The following is a 10467-nucleotide window of genomic DNA, read 5'->3' as shown; positions in this document are numbered from 1 at the left end:
AATCATTGAGATGATAATCCAGTTCTAGCCAAATCTTGTAAAACGTAACCGATTCAATTGAGTTTATAGCTACAGTAATGCGGTCTTGAACATATGATAGACCTGGTCTATGCACCTGCACTACGCAGAATCTTGAGTGACTTTCAGGAACGCATTAATGCAGCTAAAAACCCCTTTACACCCGTTACGCTTCACAAGACTTGACTAAAGCTGGATTCTCGTCACGATGGTTTCTCCATAACAAATGGCGTGCACATCGCACATAACACCACCATTTTTTTTTTTTAAAGTTTATATAACCATTGCGAAAGTTTGAGCAAAATAATACTTTTGATATTAAAGTTATGCCCTTTTCAAATCAGGGACTGTTTTTGTGTTCACCCTGTACACACGCACACACACACACACACACACACATATATATATATATATATATATATATATATATATATATATATATATATATATATATATATATACGAGGGGGTAAGATCCACTACCACACCTATGGGAATTATGAAGTTGAGACCTATAAAATGGTCGAAATTATTAATATTAGTATCGAATCCATAGTTTTGGTGTCGCTAAGATTAATACTGACACTCCAGATGCCATGTCAGTCAAGTTCAGTCGCTATTATCGCCCCTGGGAAAAAATTATTACACATAAAAATAAATGACAACAACCAATATTAGTATTGAATCTATAGTTCTGGGTTCCTAAGTTGATTAGTGACATACCCGTTATCCTTTAATTCCATGTTCAGCTCCAAGTGGAAGGAAGACCTGCCAGAACATCTAAGGGAAGTGGAACGGGGTTACTTAGAAAAATGATCGAAAATTACTTGTATTAGAGTCGAATCCATAGTTTTTGTGATCGGGAAAACGGCTGACCTGTTTGGAATAGCTTTTGGAACATTGTTAGTATCTCCATCAAGATAGTTTTTTTTTTTTTTTAAATCATACCACTTTGATTATAGTTCGTATTCTACGGGAGTTAGGGTGTTGAAATTTATGTCAAAAGCAGAGTATATTATGGATTTTTATCCTTACACTTTCATTCAAATACGTATCCTAAGGGACAAGGGGACTAAAGTATTTTTCATACACCTCTTTTCCCCGTGTGAGCAACAGGTATTTCAGCTAATGATTTCGTAAAACCCATCTTGTGTTGTTGATAGAGTTAATTGATTATTTTAAGGTAAAAGTGAATGTGTTCGTTTAGGATATAATTCGGAATAATTGATAATAATGAACGATAGTGAAGATTAAGCGAAGAATGATTAATGTGAGATAATAAGAGAATAATGAGGATAAATATAGCACGATTGAATATTCTTGAATTTTTCGCTTATCTTAATTGTATCTATTAAGTAAAGAGCTACCGTAAGGATCATATGTATGAAAATAGAGAAAAATAAAATATCACTATACGTATATATTCAGGTTTTACGTCCCAGGATTATGCCGGCGAGGCTAAAGGAGATGGTGATGAGAAATGATGGAAGAATGATGGAGGAAACGGAGAATCCCGAGAAAACCCACGCACACGGTGTTTGTCTATCACAAAGCTCACGGTGGAGGCTGGGATCGAACCCGGGACACCATGCTCCAGAGGTGAACGCTCCACCACTGAACCACCGCGGTCCCCACTACACTAATTAACAATGACAAAATTGAAAAGTATTTTAACATAGGAGGGAAAATTTGGAATGGAAGCCTGGTGTTATTATAAAAAGTAAAGTTTTTCTCTGTTAATTACCATTCATTATAAATTTTGTAAAATTGAGCGATCATTATGAATGACTTTTAGAGTAGATGAACCGTGTTTGTGACAGATGAGCAAAATATGCACTGTTCGCCTATTTCCGTTTCTCGTTAGGAAACGTCAATCAGTAATTAATACTTAACAACTTATTATCGTAAGGCAAAACAGGGATTCCTGTTTCGCCTTATAACAATTATCGTATATTGGTAACTCTACTTGAGCAAAAACAAAGATAATTTTCTACAGGATAGTTATAAAGTGAAAAGAGGCAAAATTAACTGAAAAATAAGGTAACATTGTAATTACTGTGAATTCAAGACTAAGAATAACTCGATAAATTATTGAAAAGACTTAAGAATTAATGTTTATGCTAGTGTACGTTATTAGCAAAGATAGACCAGAGGAAATGAATTTAAGGGTTTTTGTTTAACTTTATTTTCTGTAACATTGTTGGCTGTTATAGGTAACCAGAGTGGAGGTTTCTGCTTACCTATTTCATTTATAAAAGAAGTATATTGTTTTTGTTTTATACTGGGTCTGATCGAAGATAAGTTCCTAATCAATCAGAGTTCGTCGCTCGGAAGTGTATACATATAAATGTAAAAGGATGACTGTATCTTTCATTACGCCGAAACAAAGACGAAGGTTACTTGTATTACGAAGAATATACGAGTATAAATACGTTAAGCTATTGTAGCAAGTCAGAATCATACTGGAAATGTACTGAAAGGTGTAAGACCGCTATTATTCTAGTTTGTGATCAATTTGAATTCTCATCTGGTAATCATACCTTACGTAACCTATATTGAGTATCTCACGTAACTCATATTTCAGTACTGCTCGGTTTTGCGTTGCTTATTACAGTTAACATGCACTGTTTCATGTTCGGAAGAGTAGTTTCTATTTGTTTTAAATATCTTTATAGTGTGACAATATGTTGGAAATTATAAAATTTAAGTTACAATACATTTTGTTATAGATCCATATAAAGCATGCAGCCAGCCCGATTTCTTAGACGAGGCAGAGAGGCATCAAAAAACACCTCAAAATTGTTTATTTATTGCTTATTTGATGTAAACATCCGACTTTGCAGACTCTTAATTCAGAACACAGATTAAAAGAGATGAAAAAAAAAATTATTACTGCGATTTGTAGTATTTATCCTCTGCTATTAGATAAACCTGCATAACCACGAGGTAATGGGGTTGCAAACACGCGAGAACTTGACCAAGAAGAAGATATCAGGGCGGAGGTATTGCACGAATGCCGGTGAATTTGCTTTAAAAACAGTTATGTTTAATTAATGTAAAAGAAAAATAGTAGTGTGACTGTAAATTCCAGTTGATGAGTACTAAAGTATTTCATAAATGTAGTGTGTGAGTGCGAAAATTCTAAGCATTACGACGAGACCTCATGGCGCCATAGCTGCAAGCAGTGTTGGAGAATAACAAAAAATGTTTGCAAGTGTACTTCGGGGCAAGTTGACACAGAAAGACGTGAGACAAAATGGTACATGTATCATCTTGCCCCATTATTATTTATATGAAAGGAACAGGGAAGAAATACGTTAAATCACACTTTGTGAATTATTCAGGAGAGCGTATTTAAAATTCGGAAACCTATGCTTTTCTCCATGAGGGCATGTCACCCTGTACGCGATTCATTTAATAGCAAGTAAAAATTATAAAGAAAGAACTTGCGTCAAAGAATACGAAGAGGAAATGCATTCTGGGGAAAAGTATCAAGAAGTCATCAGCACCCGAACGTGAATATTACTGCCCAATATGTTCAGAAAAATATGTCGATCGCCGTCTATTGATTATATTGAGTGTTGTGACTGCAAACAGGGGTTTCATGAGAACTGTACAAATTAAAAAGGTGTTAGTCCTTTTATCTGTAGTACTGATAGGATCGGCACATCTCACTTCCTATTTAATTTTTATTTTAGTTTTATTATCATTTGTATTCTATATTACTTCGGAATTAGTTGATTCTCTATTCATTAAAATTATTATTAGCGAACGAATAATATGTAATAAATGTACTGTTTTAAAGTTATAAGATTAGAAGAATAATCTGAACATATACTATGAGCAGACTAATCCTTTTCAGGTTCCTATTTTCATATTACAAATGCCGTATTGATCTAGTTTTAAAAAAATCTGCATCGTTGAATCTCTCAGTGTAACATTTGTGTTTATCACTAATATAAATTTAAAATGTTCGATATAGGTTTATTTGTAAGTTTAGATTACAAAACTATATATAAATTTATATGTAAGGAAATCTTTAATATTGTATCAATTTGCCCCAGTATTAATATCATCTTGCCCCTGTATGTGGAGTAAGATGATATTTTTAACCTAGTCATTAAAAAGAAATATTTCTCGGCAACCACTGAGGGAACATCAACATCACTTCGTTCGTTTTTACTAGCAATACCATTCTTTCTGTCAGTTTAAAAAGCTGCGACTTGCGATGAATAGTACTTTCACCACGTGATAAAAAAAAAACAACTGTATCATCTTGCCCCATCTTCCCCTATATATTTCCTTCCGAATGATCATTTACCTGAAAATATCTATCTGTTCTTTATGCACACTTATAGCATGGTCTCCTTGTGCATCGAATAAAGGTTACGCTCCACGGTGGTCACGCCACACTTTGGTGTACGGAGTATGTGGTAGAGTTTTGAAATTAGAACACGTTACCGTGGTTTGGATCCCACTTTAAAGTGTAGGTCCATGTCTCACATTACTTCGCTGCAGGAATGGGATATTAAATTTCAACCAACGAAATCGAATAATTATTAAAGGGTGTCTCAAAAAGGACGCCGGATTTGAAAATCCCGTTATTTTTATTTATTGTTGTTGGCAACATTGTTTATGCATCTTTTATCAGCGATCATTGACAAGGATGTTATAAATAGAGGATCTACCCATATGTATCTTCATCCTATTAAATCGGTGTAGCCAAAAGGCAACCGAGCATCGGCACATCTGATGGGCTACTCTCGTTTCTGCCATCGTCTGATTGGCTACTTTCCTTTGGCTCAAAACATTGCGATCCTATTGGGCGGAGTGGGCAGAGCAGGGGTGGCGAAACTGTGACGTATGGCTTCAAGATTTTGTTGTAAGTACAGATCCTCTATTTTACAAGATCCTTGATCATTGAAGTTGAGTTTCGATAATGTGCTTTTGTTTCCCAGGTCAGTGTTTGTGGAGTATAGTCATGGAAAGATACAGTGCAGAACAGCGAGTGTTGATTGTTAAAACTTACTACAAGAATGGTGAAAGCTTCGCGGAAATGCTCGGAAAGTCCGTAGGATTCTTGAACACAATAATACACCAAACGAATACACTGTTCGTAGATTGATCAAGAAATTTGAACAAACCGGTTCAACAGTAGACATCAAAAGCCCTGGACGCCCTCGAAGTGGCCAGAATGAGGCAAATGTTGTTGCTATGCGTGATTGTTGCTATGTGTGAGTCCGAAAAAATCATATCACCATCGTGCTCAAGAAATGCGCATGTGTCCACCAACCATGCACAGAATCATAACAAAACCGTACGAAGTTCATCACTTGCACCCGTACATTATTCAGTTCACACAGGAACTTAAACCAGCGGATAATGGAAAACGACGGCAATTTGTACAATGTATCCTGGAAAAGGAACGAGAGAGCCATGGTTTCACAAAGCGCATCATTTTCTCAGATGAAGCTCACTCGCATTTAAACAGCTTTGAAAACAAGCATAATTGTCGAATATGGGAATCAGAGAACCCAAGAGTAATTCATGAAAAAGACATGCACCCTCAGCAAGTTACGGTTTGGTGTGGGATTTGGTGTGGAATTTGGAGTGGTGAGTACTTAGTCCATACTTTTTTGAAGGTGGACAAAGAAGGGCTGTCACAGTGAATGGAGTTCGTTACCATGCGATGCTTACTGCTTTCCTTTGGCCCCGTTTGGATCAAATGAACATCGACAATTTATGGTTCCAACAAGACGACGCAACTTGCCACACTTCAGGAGACATAATCGCTCTGCTGCGTGAGAAGTTCCCCGACAGACTCATCTCGTTACGAAAAGACCAAACCTACCCATCTTGATCTTGTGACCTGACCCGTTGTGACTTTTTACTATAGGGGTACGTTAAGCCCAGAGTTGGCGTGGGTCAATGAAAACTTGACCCACGACCCACCGTGACCCACTCTGACCCACGACCCACCATGACCCACCACCCACCATTAACCACTTTCATCCACTGTGACCTACTCTGACTCACTAAACTCCATCGTCATCAACTCTGAACACGATCCACGGCCTCTTCTGTATTGACTAAAGAGTTCACACTTGTAATAAAACTAGACTGTGAAATTGTCACTTATATTCGCAGGAAATTGTCGCTCATATTTTGTGAGATTGTCAAAAGAAACTTATATTCGCAGGAAATACCCCTGTACAATATGGAAAAGGTTATGGTTTCTCAGTTCACAGTAGTTTTCTCACAAAAGACTTGAACAATCAGTTTTTCATAGTGTATAAAGGTGCTCGGGTACCCTATGTGAGAGCATCTCCATAAGGTATGCTCATAATTGTAATTTGTGTAATCACTAAAACACCACGTTAAATTTAAGTTACAAATATGCATAATTGCAATTATTATGAATATTTATTCAAAGTAGTTTACCTAAAGCAAAGAAGAGACTTACTAAAAATTAGCTACAAAGTTGAATAACACAAATAAGCCATTAGTAATACAAGTATACATTTTCCGTAACTCGTAATTTTCCACCTTAAAACAAATCTGAAATCTGGTTTATTTCCTGTTGGTAACTTTTTCGTGTTAAATCATCCGCAGTGGAACGATGTCCATCCTTCCGCCAAGAAATAACTAGCTCGTCTACTTTGAGCTTGTCTAGCGGTGGGCCATTAACATTGATGAACAACAAGTTAGACAATGTTTCAGCATTTAGACTATTTCTTGATCAGTCATCTGTAAATCCATAAGGGGAAATCCCCGTTCGCACTCTGTCGTGGAAATTGATAATACTTCTACCCGATTTCTGCAACTCCTCATCGACAAACTGCTTGTTAGACTTAAGTCTGATAACGATTTTTCTTGGTCAGTTTTGAAATACTCAGCAAGAAGTATCACCTCTATATCACCATACAACATCTTTTCCATATCGACCATGTCAGTTGGCAATGTCGACTCATGGAGAACAGAAACTTCATCTACCACGCCTTCGATAGGGAATCTTGTGAATAAATTATCAATTAAAGTCTGATAAACTGATGATTTCTTAATTGTTTATAAATTTAATTTTTGTAATTACACATGAAGGTTTGATGCCATTACCAAGTTCCCTCACCCGTCTAGAAAGCGAAAGAGAACGAGGTTCCTGGAAAGTGTTCAGAGATGAATGGGAATTTCCCTCCTTCTTCCCCTTTAATTACCACACTGATGTTTGCCATGTGCCAAATTACGATGAATTTTAATTAAATTAACATAGTGTAATTGTTTCCTTGTTGAATTATCGATACTTTTCAGTGGAAAAAAGGATGAAATTTGAAAATTCAAATCAAGGTAAGTAGACCAACGTTAAGGGGAAAAAATGTGTAAAATTTTCCATATAATTATGTGTACAATCCAAATTTAAAATTTCCGTGTAATTAAGCTTACACCACAAATTTTATGCCTATTTTTCTTACAACTTTATGGGTCGATTGCCTCGTGCTGTAAGCGATCCATATAATAAACATAAGCTTATTATAGTAGAAAGCAATGGATATATGAAGCCAAGCACTGTATTTTTAAATAACATCGATCGTTTTCGATCATTTTTACAAACCAACTCACTACCAATTTTTACAAGAAATGCTAGTACACATTCTGCTTATTTTCAATAAAGAGTTAATACACTGAATTTCAGCTCCGTAAGTTTAACGGCGTGCGAGATACTAATTTTTTTTTCGCAAAAATTCGGATCCTCACTACCTTCTTAGGATATTATGCATTATAATAAAAGCAATATAACATCCCAGTTTGGATTAAGGCCCAACTATATAGCCTACCAAAAGTAATTTAATTTGACTTTGCAACTTGACCGTGATGATCAGGCACACAAAGTTACATTCATTTTTTTCTATAATAATTTATATATTACAGTGATTCGAAAATGTATTTTTTCCCGTATTTAGCTCCTCTAAAAACTCACAGGTCTCGAAAGCCAAGTAGTAGTATAAGTCCTATTGCTAGTATTACAATTAAAAATATCAATATCCAAAAGTGCCTGAAGTTCTTTTTTTCACTTGGTTAGATATATTCACCTCAGGTAAGTAGACAGAAACAAATGGAAAAGGAAGGGAAATGAAGGTCTTGAAAGTAAAACTAAGACAAATTTACTAATCTTTAGAAGATACTGTCTACAATGCAGTGAGCAGAGCAGAGTAGGTGAGTCGATCATACTAAGTCGGTGGGTCGCAGTAGGTCGTGGTGGGTAATGGGTCGCAGTGGGTGGTGGGTCACATGTTGTTGACCTACGACCCACTGACCCACTCAGAAAACTTGACCCACTGACACACTGACCCACTCCATCTTTGGTTAAGCCATGAGTTTATAAGAACAAACCTCGTAATCTGTTGGAACTCAAACAAGAAATTCGACGTGTCTTCGACGAAGTTGATAGGAGAAATGTGTGAGCGGGTTAATTTTATGAATCGGGCGATCGCGTGTAAGGCTAGTAGGGGGGAGGTCATATGTCCGATATTGTGTTTCACATTGAACCTCAACATCTTCTGAAGAGAATGGTGTATTTTGTTTGCTTTTTTCAAATAAATAAATTTGATTTATAGTAACTTCAAATCCGACGTTCTTTTTGAGATACCCAGTATTAGAACTTGTGCTCTCTAAATAGGATCCTTTATAACATTCAGTTAAATATGATTTGGAGGTGGTATAAGAGGTGACCTAGTGATAGAATGCTCACCTCTGGTGCTAAAGCTCCCTAGTTCGATCCCTGATCATGTAAACTGGTGATGGACAATGTAGTGTCCATGAGTTTTCTCAAGTTTCCCGTTTCTTTCCATATTCTCATTTCACCATTTTCTTCTTATTCATGCTCTTTCATTAATCATTCGCCTCACTTTTGGTCGCCAGCAACGTCACTTCAAATTTTGCTTGGAGGGATACAAGACCACCATGTAAGTATATTTTCACGTTTTTCATTGATATGTTATTATCCTATTGATTAAAGAATATATTGATTTCAAACTCATGGGGGAGGGGACAATTGCTTCCAACTGGAATCCCGAATGACAAGTCTTGTCACCACTATTTGTTTGTTTTAAAAATCCAGATTTCCTATCTGCCCTTCTTGACTCTCACTTGGGTTGATCTTGCGCTTTCACAAAGCCGAACAAAATAATAATAATAATAATAATAATAATAATAATAATAATAATAATAATAATAATAATAATAATAATAATAATAGTAATAATAATAATAATAATAATAATAATAATAATAATAATAATGATAATAATAAGGTTTATGATTGCAGGAAAAATTCAGGACTATATTCTGAAATCAAAGTCAGGAGTTGAAATCTAGATAATTTCTTTATTTACAAATGTTTCTCTCCAATTGAAATGTTGGTTTTTGGATCAAAGGATCCAATATATTTCAGATAAAAATTTTCTTGTAGGCCTTAAAACTGGAGAACTACATATAGTGTAGCCAAACCCAAACTATTACTTAACTCAGTATATGATGTGCTTATTCAAACAAACAAAAAAAAAAAAAAAAAAAAAAAAAAAAACTAGATTTAGAGGCCGTTCAAAAATTGTGTGGCCCCTGATCCAAAAACTAATTATTGACCAAGATCGCAATCTTTTGATCCATTTTTTGGATGATTCCTAAAATTCTTATTCGTGTAGATCTTTCACTTTGATCCTAACGTTGACTAAGCTATCTTCAGTTCTCACCCACACTAATGTCATTGTATCAGCGCTTAAGGATTAATCTTTAGGAAATACAGCTCTGACTAATAGCTTGGCATTTCCCTGAGCTAAACATGAAAGAGTTCACTGTTTTTTTCTCCTACCTTTAATTTCGTCCAACTATTGACAAAAACTAACAAAATTTATTTAAAAAGTCAAAACCATATATTTGTAATAATAATAAAAGTTAATTTTCGACAACAGATTTATTTTATTTTATTTTATTTTTCATTTTCATATTAATAGCACAAAAGATCTACACTAAAGTCCAAACCTAACTTCCTGTCAGAGTAGAACAACGGCTGTTAGGTGAAATGCAGACATGACTTCATCCAGTCAAGTCTAGGCAAAGACATCTTTACATCCTGTTCTAATCAATACAGGTTAGTCTCCTAATATAAAACAGAGCACCTTTACTAACGTTCTCATTAGAATCTATGTTTCTCATTGCGGGACTCCAGAAGTTTCGTTCGAAGCTCTCTCAGCTAATATGTACAATAACTGTGATAAACTACTTCGGACTAACACCAAGAACTACGTGAAGTGAAATTGGTTGGGCTTACAGAGGCAAATCAAGGCTCATAAAACTGTTTCGATGGAAGAGTAATATCTCTTCCTTGTCTTCAAAACTGACAAGAAAAGGGTCCAAATGGATGAATCGAGTTGCGGGATGAGACATGGTGCGCCTGATA

The sequence above is a fragment of the Thermobia domestica genome, chromosome 1, assembly GCF_964235325.1.
Source record: "Thermobia domestica chromosome 1, izTheDome1.hap1.1, whole genome shotgun sequence".
Classification (NCBI taxonomy): domain Eukaryota; kingdom Metazoa; phylum Arthropoda; class Insecta; order Zygentoma; family Lepismatidae; genus Thermobia; species Thermobia domestica.
Note: the sequence above shows the minus strand (reverse complement) of the source record.